At 44.9% G+C, this 12,716-nt stretch overlaps 1 protein-coding gene across 10 annotated transcripts in view; it reads left to right on the top strand.

The window, feature by feature from the left end:
• AKAP9 (A-kinase anchoring protein 9) overlaps positions 1-12,716 on the top strand; it is a 467,089-nt gene that overhangs the window by 314,055 nt on the left and 140,318 nt on the right. The gene's annotated exons all lie outside the window — the stretch shown is intronic.

Here is a 12,716-nt window from a genome sequence, read left to right as displayed (position 1 = left end):
GCGTTTTTATCTGGCACGCCTGCGTTTTTCCACACACTCCCTGAAAACGGTCAGTTGACACCCAGAAATGCCCACTTCCTATCAATCACTCTGCGGCCAGCAGTGCGACTGAAAAGCTTCGCTAGACCTTGTGTGAAACTACATTGTTCGTTGTAATAGTACGACGCGCGTGCGCATTGCACTGCATGGGCAGAAGTACCGATTTTTTGCCTGATCGCTGCGCTGTGACCGAAATCTGCTAGCGAACAACTCGGAATGACCCCCTATATCTTAAACCTATTTCTCCTAATCGAAAACAAAAGTGTTAATTGAGTAACATGTAATAGTTTTTCTTGTGTCATTTTTGTCCTTAGTTTATAATAATGACTTCACAGTTGCCGGTGTTCTAATGATTGTTGTTGTAGCCTGTCTATTCACACTGTCACATACCTGCTGACATGCAGTATTGTCCTGGAGCCAAGTTAGACAGTGACTAAACATGGCTGGCAGGACAATGATGTGATTATAGTATAAATGTCAAAAAGAATCAAAGGTTTCTTTGATCTGCTACACTTCTATGTCTTTAAAATCCAGGGTATTTGTTTCCATTTATTGAAATAACCGTGACCGCTTTAATAATTAGAATATTATGGTAATTAGTGGTTAGCTGTCTCTAAATTGTAAAAATTGAATGATGAAATGAAAGCAATTGATAGCCTGTATTCACGGACTCTTAATGATGTCACTGGTTCCTAGTGATCTGATAGGCTGTAGTCCCAGACTCTGTGATCTCACTTTTTCTTAGTGACTTGACAAGCTCTCACACCCTCAGTAATGTTCCTAGTGAAGTAACAGGGTGTTCTCTCACACCCTTAGTAATGTTCCTAGTGGAGTGGTAGGGTGTACTCTCACACCCTCAGTAATGTTCCTAGTGGAATGATAGGGTGTTCTCTCACACCATCAGTAATGTTCCTAGTGAAGTAATAGGGTGTTCTCTCACACCCTCAGTAATGTTCCTAGTGAAGTAATAGGGTGTACTCTCACACCCTTAGTAATGTTCCTAGTGAAGTAATAGGGTGTACTCTCTCACACCCTCAGTAATGTTCCTAGTGAAGTAATAGGGTGTACTCTCATACCCTCAGTAATGTTCCCCTGTGAAGTGATAGGGTGTACTCTCACACCCTTAGTAATGTTCCCTGTGAAGTAATAGGTTGTACTCGCACCCTCAGTAATGTTCCTAGCGGAGTGATAGGGTGTACTTTCACACCCTCAATAATTTTCCTAGTGGAATGATAAGGTGTACTCTCACACCCTTAGTAATGTTCCCTGTGAAGTAATAGGTTGTACTCACACCCTCAGTAATGTTCCTAGTGGGGTGATAGGGTGTACTCTCACACCCTCAGTAATGTTCCTAGAGGAATGATAAGGTGTACTCTCACACCCTCAGTAATGTTCCTAGTGAAGTAATAGGGTGTACTCTCACACCATCAGTAATGTTCCTTGTGGGGTGATAGGGTGTACTCTCACACCCTCAGTAATGTTCCTAGTGGAGTGATAGGGTGTACTCTCACACCCTCAGTAATGTTCCTAGAGGAATGATAAGGTGTACTCTCACACCCTCAGTAATGTTCCTAGTGAAGTAATAGGGTGTACTCTCACACCGTCAGTAATGTTCCTAGAGGAATGATAAGGTGTACTCTCACACCCTCAGTAATGTTCCTAGTGAAGTAATAGGGTGTACTCTCACACCATCAGTAATGTTCCTTGTGGGGTGATAGGGTGTACTCTCACACCCTCAGTAATGTTCCTAGTGGAGTGATAGGGTGTACTCTCACACCCTCAGTAATGTTCCTAGAGGAATGATAAGGTGTACTCTCACACCCTCAGTAATGTTCCTAGTGAAGTAATAGGGTGTACTCTCACACCGTCAGTAATGTTCCTAGAGGAATGATAAGGTGTACTCTCACACCCTCAGTAATGTTCCTAGTGAAGTAATAGGGTGTACTCTCACACCCTCAGTAATGTTCCTTGTGAAGTGATAGGATGTACTCTCACACCCTCAGTAATGTTCCTAGTGAAGTGATATGATGTACTCTCACACCCTCAGTAATGTTCCTAGTGGAATGATAAGGTGTACTCTCACACCCTCAGTAATGTTCCTAGTGAAGTAATAGGGTGTACTTTTACACCCTCAGTACTGTTCCTAGTGGAGTGATAGGGCGTACTCTCACACCCTCAGTAATGTTCCTAGTGAAGTAATAGGGTGTACTTTTACACCCTCAGTACTGTTCCTAGTGGAGTGATAGGGCGTACTCTCACACCATCAGTAATGTTCCCTGTGAAGTGATAGGGTGTACTCTCACACCCTCAGTAATGTTCCTAGTGGAATGATAAGGTGTACTCTCACACCCTCAGTAATGTTCCTAGTGAAGTAATAGGGTGTACTCTCACACCGTTAGTAATGTTCCTAGTGGAATGATAGGGTGTTCTCTCACACCCTCAGTAATGTTCCTAGTGAAGTAATAGGGTGTACTCTCACACCCTCAGTAATGTTCCTAGTGAAGTAATAGGGTGTACTTTTACACCCTCAGTACTGTTCCTAGTGGAGTGATAGGGCATACTCTCACACCATCAGTAATGTTCCTAGTGGGGTGATAGGCTGCAGTCTCACCCCACCCCCCGGAATGTTCCTTGTTGAGTGACAGGGTGTAGTCGCGCATCCTCAGTAATGTTCCTAGTAGGATAGGGCCTTCCTGCCTCTGTGACTGTCTGTTATTACCCAGTTTGTTTTATAAGTGATGTTTCCAATTGTAAAGCGCAACGGAATTTGCTGCGCTATATAACAAACTGTTAATAAATAAAAATAAATAGTAAATTGAAAGTCTGGGGTTTAATCAATGTTGGTGTAGCCTATAGAGTAGCTGCCACCACTGTAAAAGGTACAGGTCACTTTCAGTTTTAACTTTTGTTGATCTAGCAGTACGGAAGTGTCAGTATCCTGTTACTGTACACCAGAGTTGTACCAGATAAGTAGAGAGATACTAATTAATACCTCTATAAATTTAGTAAGTACAGATGTGTCCTCTTGCATCCTTGCTGTAGTCACGCTAAACAGCCCTTGAAGTCGCGCCATGCCATTACGGGACTCTGTAGGGCGAGTCTCTTTTTTTGGGCTTTTTCTCCGTTAACGTGACATTTCGGAGGCAGATAGAGCCACAGTCACACACTATAGGCATACTGCATATAATTTTAATCAGCAGAAGCTGTTTGTGCATCTTATTACATTACTTTGCATCGTAGACGCATTTTCACGGGACAAAAACAAAAAATAAGATGCTTGGTGCTACTGAGTCACACGGCACTCGCGCGTTATGTGTAACACGACTTGTAGCTCACGGAGCAAAGATGTAAGAGTACACATCTGTATACAATAAGTGCGTATTACATATATTTTTTTTTAAAAATGCATACAGAATGTTAAGGACAGCGCAGTCACATGTCACAAGGGTACCTTGTTGTAGTACTTGATATTGCTTTGCTGCCCTGAAGTAAAAATGCTACTTAATAATTAGCTCCCATTAAAACTTCAATTTTCTTTCCTCTATATAAGCCTTCAGGGTTGTATATGTACATTAAGAGATTTCAGAGAAATCCCAGAAGGATTAAAGTGCAGACAATTGTACGTAAAACCTTGTTTAGATTTCCTCTACCTGGCACAGTGACCGTCTCTACAGTACGTGTGCCTGATGCTTACACACAGTGGAGACATCCGTGTTATAGGCTGGACCAGTACTGGTAGGAATGCAGCCCATTATTTTACTAGGATTTAGTGACTCATTGAGGTATTAGTGTCACATCAGTGGGTCTTAGTGAATGAGTTGGCTGCATTCTGCAGAATATTGGTTCAGCCTATGACGTGGCATCTGCTGCTGCTGCTGCGTATAGCTGACGTGTACACTCTAAGCTGCCTAGAACCATACTGTCCAGAAGCACAATCATTTCACAACACGCTCATTCATACGGCAAAGCTTGATTCAGTTTACCTGGTTATTGTAGACTAGTTCATACCCTTACTCCCACCATGTCACATGCATAAAATTGGACACTATGGATTTGCTGAATAAAAAAAACCCCAAATGAATGAATTGTTGTACTTCTTATGTCATAGACCAGAGGTTCCCAAACTGTGTGCCGTGGCTCCCTGGGGTGCCTCGTGACACTTGCAGGGGTGCCCTGGGTTGGTGGTCCAGGGCCAATTCAAATTATTCATGGTCAATATAATAGGCAAAACCAGTGCTGGTGACTGCCAGTCATAAAATATGTGGCCAAACAGAAGCAAATCTTGTCCCTCACCACACAACTGACCCTAAGGATGACATATAAACGCAATCTACTTAATGTAATATTTCTTTCTAAATTTCTCAATAAGAAATTTTTGGCCTAGGGATGCCGGGAAAAAAATTCTGATATTCTAGGGCGCCGTGATTCAAAAAAGTTTGAAAACCACTGTCATAGACACTGCGTGCAAACACGTAAGGCTCATGTATGCACTGGTAAAATGCTTGAAAATGGATACATATTAATGAGTCAGGTTTATTACACTATCCACGTTTTGTGTTTTTACCAATGCAATTTAACACAAGAAATAGGGTATTTTGTGGTTTAAGAATGTTAATATTTTAGAAAGCAATGATGGGAACAAGGCCAAATATAAACTTATTATTCTTAATGGGCCTTACAGGCATTAATTCATATCAGGGAAGTTACTTTACAGTATCTGTGATTTCACATTTACCTATGTGCCCTGTGCACGATTAACATCTACATAAAAGCAAATCTATTTGTTCATTCATTGCTGCCTAGTAAAGTTTAGCAACATTTGGGCATTAGACTTCGTGTACACAGGGTTGTTTGTTAAACGTTAATGCCTATTATCAAAGCGCACTAACGGTACTATAGCGCTTATAGTGCTAAAGAATAATCCCAGGTGGGCCGCTACACACACTTTCTTCTCCTCTTTGAGTCCATTCCAGCCCTGACGGCAGCTTTCACAAGTGTGTAACCATGCAATAGAGCTTACGGGAAGGCCGTTTTGCCCATGTTTAAGGTCTGCTCTTTGAATTGCCAATGTATACAAGCTCCTATGTTTAGCGAAGGAGTATTTTTGCCTGATTTTTGTTAATGAACTAGAATGTACCGAGCCTGTGTAATGTAAGGCAAAGACCATCACTGAATCAATTATTAACTAGACGGAGGAATGTTAAGCGATTCGCAAAATATGTAGCTGTATTCTCACCAAGCCCCGTGTTCTCTGCTTTCCCATAACTTCCCCATTCACTATTAGGGTTATATTTCATCAGGTGCCTGAGACTTGTGGAATTTTATTACTCTCCGCATTCTAAAGGGTGACATTACTTGTTTCCCATGCTAATCTCATTTCCTTAACCCTTCTTTATAAGTGCTCTTGTAACACCGGAGGCGTTCTAGTCATAGGAAAACTAACAGGTACTTTGCAGGAACTGCTTTGCAAAGTACAGGGCATTGAGGGGTTAATTCTAGATTTCAAGGGAATGCAAAATCTGTACCTGCTGCTTTGTATGGAACTGGTCTTCGGAGTATTGATGAGCCATTCATACATAGATACATAAATAAATACGTACATACGTATATGACTGATATTAACTTAACAAGACTGCACAGTCATTATCTGTCTAGCAGTCTGTAACAAATTACCAGTTAGATATATGTAGCCTAGAACAGATATTCTGCTCATGCCATCCCCACGCATTGTGTCATGTAAGGGTATGCCAGGCTGGTGATCGTAGGCGTAATACATTAGCACACATAGTGCCCCAGGCCTGGTGCTGTATTGTTTAGAGTTCCCTGACTGCATGCCCTTCCAGCCTGTACAGAGTTAATATTTACCTGCCTGAAGGTATCAGGCCACTCCCTCCGCCTGTGTCTCTTTCACACGAAAGGCAGGGAGCGAAACAACTTGTGCTCCGTGGGAGGCAGCAGATTTACAACGCAGGGCTGAAGAGGCTTTGGCTTTGCAAAGTGCTGCTGAAGATAGTTGGTGTCTCTGTCAGTGGAGGTTTCGTGGTGCTGCGCCTCTGTGAAGATATCCCAGAGCAGGAGGTCCGACCTAATCCTACCTGTCTTTCGGTGGTTCTGGATTTGCCACGGATCATGGATGTGCTCCGTTAGTACAGCCTGCTTTGCATGATGTGGCCGGTGCATGATGTGGCCACCTTCCTCTGCCGGCGCCGAACCGTCCAGAGATGAGAGAATTATGTGGCCCATTTAAAGATGCTTCACACTCCTGCGTAATGTTTTCTGAGGAGCTCGCTTACACCATCAGTAGTGTGCTCAGGGTTCCTCCACGATGACGGATGATAGAAGCCCTCTCTTCTACCTACACTATCTGACCATGTCGGTGTTTCCACATGTAAACAGGAATCTGAGGCATGGTCTTGCCTTCTGATAGCAGGGGGTGAGATCCCCGCAGCTGTAACGCTTCCAATGGATTCTCACAAGTCCATGTGGTCTACAGACATACTGAGTGGTCTGTGGCCCACGGACCGTGAAGAGGACAACTATGAAGTGGAGTCTCTTGTCCCGTTGCCGGAACCCTACCCTTTCACTTGGAATCTGAATGATAGAAACGCCATAGTGATCAACACTTCCATTGCCCACATTAATCACAAAAAAAATGGGCACTTATTAAAAGTAGTCTCCAAAATATCGTTACCAACCCCACCATATACGGTGAGTATAAACGTGTAAGTGCTGCACCCTGCTTAGTTTGTCTCAAACACACACTGAGAACAATAACAACTGGCTGACAGGGTATACTGGTATTTGTAGTCCCCCCTGTAGCTAGCTTTTTCATGTTGACTTTTGTATTACTGTTTAATGGGTTACACTCAAAGGTATTGTGCATTCCCATTCCTGTACATTTTAATGGACTTAAATGATACTGACAAGTAGCCGAGTCAGTATTCCTGTAATGTCCCCTAATGACATGGAATGACAGGTGGAACAGCCCAGGTTATAAGAATAGAAATGTGATAACCTGCGCACTGGGATCTATTTGTGTGGACGAGCTGCTACACCTTCAGGTGACTGACCTGATGGAACTATAGAAATAATTGGGAATGGTGTTGCGCTCAATCCGGATGATTGGTCTGTTTATTCAATTAGGTGGTTAATAAGATATGAGCCCTTGATTTTATCAAGTATGGATGAGGATGTGATGAATGAATAAATAAATAAATAAATGATTGGATTGATAAATGGTTAATTGGATATAAACCCTTAAATTCAGTAAATATCATATAGATTCGGTATTAATGTACACTTTATTGTAATTAACTGAATATTGTGAATAACTAAATATTGTGAAGATGAGTGCTGGATGGCACTGATAAGTAATGTCACTCTTGGTCAGCAAATTAGTTCAAACTAGCGGCGTCCCGCATGCAAATATTCCTGTCTCTGTTAGAGTGCACTCAAATTATTTACAGTCTCTCATATAGCGCTTATTCTGTATGTGTCACACTTTGAATCTTCACGGTGTGGGCATACGGCAATTACACATGGGGGGTATGATAGGGAGGCTCTGGACTGGTCTTACAGGCCGGCCTCAGCTTCCCGTGGTGCGCCTTGGATCAGACACCCCCTGATAGCCGAGGCGCCGCACCGGTAATCTCGTCTGGGGCGAGGGAGAAACTCAGAGAGCGCTCTCCGGAGCCGCCTATTGAGTGACCCTCGCCGCAACAGAGACTCGCTTCCTACCTTCTTCTGTGTTCACCAGGTCCCGTCACCGGCTTATCCGTCTTCTGTTGCTCAGCAACCTGGTCCGCTTCCGGGTTTCTCCCGATCACGTGACCGGGTCTTGTTAGATGTGAAGCTCGATGTACCTGGTATGCAAAAGCAGTTCTGCAGAACTTGAAAGTCTGTATGTCTTTACTCCAGGTTATAAGAATGTACTTGTCTGGATGATATTGTCGGTGATGCTGGCAATGTGTAGAGTCCAGGGCTAGAGACTAGAAGGGAAATTGGGTTGTACATTGATTGACAGGATCCCCAGCTTTGTGTTTGCAGGATGTCACCACTACCTGTTGGCAAGGGGTTGGGTTCGGGTGACCGGTGTTTGGGATCCCGCCGGTCACCATACCGATGCCGGGATCCCGATCCTTAGATTGGTGGGGGTGGGTGCAACAAGTGGGAATAGTCCCTGTTAGTCGGCATGCCGACTATCGGACTCTGAATCGGCCGGGTTCCCATTGGCAAGTGGTGACAGTTGTTCCACATGGGACTAAGCAAACATGGGCCCAATTCATGTTTGTACGTAATGGCCGGTGTTCACGCAAGTAAGCGATTCGCTGCAGACTGCGATACCTTTGCGATCACGCTTGCACTAAGGGCCTAATTCAGACCTGATTGGTGCTGTGTGTTTTCGCGCAGCAGCCGATCAGGTCTGAACTGCGCTGGTGCCAGGCGCAGGCGAGCCTGGACCGTGCGGGGGGCGGGCCGTGGCAGCATCTTGACGTCACATGCAGCCGCTGTGACCAGCACAGCGACGAGTAGCTCCCTGCCAGCGTGCTGGAGCTGCGCTGGTAGGGAGCTCCTCTTCAGGTACAAAAGCTTCGTCGCTGTGCGATGCTTTTGTACTTGTGCGAGGGGGGGGGGGGCCTCGGGCCTGTCATGCGGGGCGGACTAGCCCTGTGCCGGGCGTCCCCCTGCATGTCAGTGTGCCTGGTCGTAGATGTGCTAAATTTAGCTCATCTATGATCAGGTCTAAATTTGGGGGAGGTAACGGGGAATGGCAGCAAAAGTGATGAGCGGATTCGGTTTTACTCGGTTCTCAAAACCGAATCTTATTGGCTATCCAAAACACGTGACATCAGTGAGCCAATAAGATTCGGTTTTGAGAACCGAGTAAAACCGAGTAAAACCGAATCCGCTCATCACTAGAAAAACGCAGGTGTATCATGCCCGTTTTCAGAGCGTGTGTATATGCCATCAGCTGCGATCATGCATGTAGTGACCCGTGGTTCCTGCATCGCTACTGCCGTGGCCAGACTGCGTAGCTGTATTGCAACCCTAGCAGTCAATGTTCCTCTTTATTGCGTTCAGGCTGCCTGTGTGTGCGCAGTTGGGAGTGAGTTTTCGGTGGCTCTGATGGGCGTCTATCATGCTTTCTGTGCTGCAGCTACACTTGCTAACATTAGCAGTTCTGAAACCTTAAACATCGCAATTGCGTGCAAACATGAATTAGGCCCATGGTGTGGTAGTTGTAGTATTATTTCAGTTCTCCGCCTTATTCTATTTCAGTTATGCCAACAGCTCTAATTTTCTAATTATGAAAATTGCAGTATAACTTGATTACAGTATCATGAAATAATAATAAAAAAATAAATACCGCACAACACAGTACTTCTACTTCAAAGGCAAAAAGACTGTTTATTTTTACATTCCAAGAATGTTTGTGAGATTGTTTGTATATATTGGGGTGAGTTACTAACTGGGTAATTGGTCGGCATCACATCTTATTATGCCCCATGTCTTTAGGTGACTGTCTTTACTTCATGTATCGCTATTGGTCATTTGAATGCTTAAGGGCCCTACACACTTGCCAATTTTGGCGACCAACGATATCATCGTTGGCCGATTTTTCATCAACGTTTTTTTTTTTTTGTTTTTGTTTTTTTGAGAAAAAGTTTTTATTGAATTTTGAACTTTTAACAAGATATTCATAAGATATACATTACAGGTATCACACATTGGTACATATCGCATTCAACTGTCAAATAGCAGTGGCAGAGTATCTATCTATGTACAATATCGAGTGAGTAAAGAATCAAACAGGCACGCATGCCAATGTATAGAAAGCTGTCAATAGATAGTGTAATACATTTGGTGTGTACCGTAGCTAAGGGCGAAGGAATATCTCTTAATGAAGCATTATAGCTTATAAAAGAAAAACAAAGAGTAAGTTTAAGATTAGAAGTAGAAGAGAAAAGAGGCAAGGAGGGGGAAGAGAAAAGAAGGGAGGGAGGATTGGGAAGGGAGGAAAGGGAGGAATGGTCGGGCGGTCCCAGTCGCCTGGGCAGTGCGTCAGATTATCCTCAGTTGGATAGGGTATTGTGATGGTTCCCATTATCTTATATGGTAGTTAGTGGAGGTTCAGCACCGTAGTGTGACGTCCAGGGTGACCACGTATTGCTAAAATTATCAGGGGTGTCGCGGAGAACCGCTGTAATACGTTCCAATCTATAGGTTTACCATATAGCATTAATGGTAGCAGGGGTCGTGGGGGGTGACAGAGATTTCCAGTTAGCCGCGATTTGGCATTTGGCCGTATTTAAAATATGCTTAATTAGCTTTTGTTGGTGGCGAGGGGTGTGAGGTATTGGGCGAGAGAGCAGGGAATAGAGAGGAGACATCGGGATCGTCAATCCGAGGACCTTAAAGATAAGTCTATGGACCCTAGTCCAATATCCCTTAATTTGCGGGCAGTTCCACCAAATATGCAACAGGGTTCCGCGCTGGCCGCATTGACGCCAACAGTTATCCGAGCAGGAGGGGTAAATTGAATGGAGACGCGATGGTACCAGGTACCAACGGTAATATAGTTTGTAGGCATTTTCTTTAATTCGGACCGAAATGGAGCTCGTGGAAATTTCTTGCCTGATCTCAGACCACTCATCTGTCGTCAGGGTTTCACCTACCTCCCGCTCCCACGCTACTTCGTGGGGTTCCTTCGGGGGCGAGTTGTGAGCTAATAAGATTTGATATATAGTTGAGAGTAAGCCTTTAGTTGATCGGCAGGTACAGCAGAGGGATTCAAAGCTCGTTTTACCTCCCACGGGCGGTGTTCCGGAGATAGAGGCAAAAAAGTGGCGTATCTGCAAGAATTGATAAAAGGTTGAGCGTGGGAGCGAGAAACGGGATTGTAAGACGTCAAACGTGGGGAACGTATGTAGCGGGGCGATGTCTAGAAGGAAAAGTGAGTTATGGCTGGTCCAGGACTCAAAAGCTAAGTGGTTCTCCCCTGGCGGGAATGCCGGGTTGTTCCACAGAGGGGTGAGTAGAGGGTGAAAGGAGCGTAGCCGGTAAAGACGTGAGCAAAGGTCCCATATGGCAAGGGTGAATTTCACTGTGGGCAACAGCGAGGAAGCTGGGGGACGGCTATTCGGTCGACACCAGAGCAAGCTGTAGGGGGAATATCTGTGGAGTGTGGTAGTCTCTAGTTGCGTCCAGATTCTGTGTCCAGGATTATCGTGCCAAAGGACACATGTGGTTAAGTGAGCAGCTCTATAGTATTTAAGGAGGTCAGGAACTCCTAGACCCCCTTCTAGACGATGCTTTTGGAGGATTCGCATCTTTACTCTGGGCTTTCGCCCTGCCCAGATAAATCTGGTGAGGTCTGCTTGAAGATTTTTAAGGATTGAGGTGGGGACGTGGATGGGAAGAGTTTGCCATAGATATAACAGACGGGGCAGTAGTGTCATCTTAACGGCCGTCATACGTCCAAACCAAGACAGAATGTATTTATTCCACTTTGTCATATCGTGTTTAATAGAGGTTAAGAGTCTGGGAAAGTTGGCAGCATAGAGACTAGAGTAGGACTTAGTGAGATAGATGCCCAGGTATTTGAGTTTATCAGCTCGCCAAGCACATGGGAAGGCGGCCTGTAGGAGTCGAAGATCTGGGTCCGCGACATGTAGGGCTAATATTTCGGTTTTGTCTGAGTTAATGTTGTAATTTGAAAATCTGCTATACGTAGCTATCTCCTCTATCAGATGTGGGAGGGAGGCAGGTGGGTCAGTCAGGGTGAGAATGACGTCATCGGCATATAGAGCAATTTTGTGATTGTGAGCTCCCGACATGACACCAGATATGTTACGGTTTAGTCTAATTCTAGCTGCCAACGGTTCCATAATAAGGGCGAAGAGTAGGGGGGAAAGGGGACAGCCCTGTCGGGTGCCGTTGCGTATGGGAAGAGGATCAGAGGAGAGGCCATTAATTAAGATAGAGGCTGAGGGGTTCTGATACAGCGAAGTAACGCCTTTATAGAAGGCGCCATGCAGGCCCATATTTAGGAGTGTTTGTTGTAGGAATGGCCAAGCTACCCTATCGAAGGCCTTTTCTGCGTCGAGAGCCACGACCAGCGTCGGGAGAGACTTGTCTTGTGCCAACTGGATAAGGTCAATGAGGCGCCTGGTATTATCTGCGGCTTGTCTGGAGGGAATGAAACCGACCTGGTCGGGGTGAATGAGGGCGGGCAAGAATGGAGCAAGTCTATTAGCCAAGATTTTGGCGAAAAGCTTTAGGTCCACATTCAAGAGCGAGATGGGTCGATAGTTCTTCATCTCCATCGGGTCCCTGTCAGGTTTCGGAATGAGGATAAGGTTGGCCCTGGTGGTGGCTGCATCGAATGAGTCCCCATCTAGGATTGCGTTAAACAGAGATTGGAGCATGGGGAGCAAAGAGGTAGTGAATTTTTTATAATATAGAGCGGTGAAGCCATCAGGGCCAGGGGCTGCGGTGCGGCGTAACTGCTGAATGGCCACTGAGATTTCCTCTGTGGAAATGGGGGCATTGAGTGTCAATATATCCGAGTCGGAAAGTTTAGGGAGTTTGCAAGTGGAAAGATAGTCTCGGAGTTTAGAGACGTGATCAGGATCTGCATCAAGAGTGGAAGGGAGATTGTACAAGGATGTATAATA

Source organism: Pseudophryne corroboree, chromosome 5 (genome assembly GCF_028390025.1).
Source record: "Pseudophryne corroboree isolate aPseCor3 chromosome 5, aPseCor3.hap2, whole genome shotgun sequence".
Taxonomy (NCBI): Eukaryota; Metazoa; Chordata; class Amphibia; order Anura; family Myobatrachidae; genus Pseudophryne; species Pseudophryne corroboree.
This window is presented reverse-complemented; position numbering and strand designations above follow the sequence as displayed.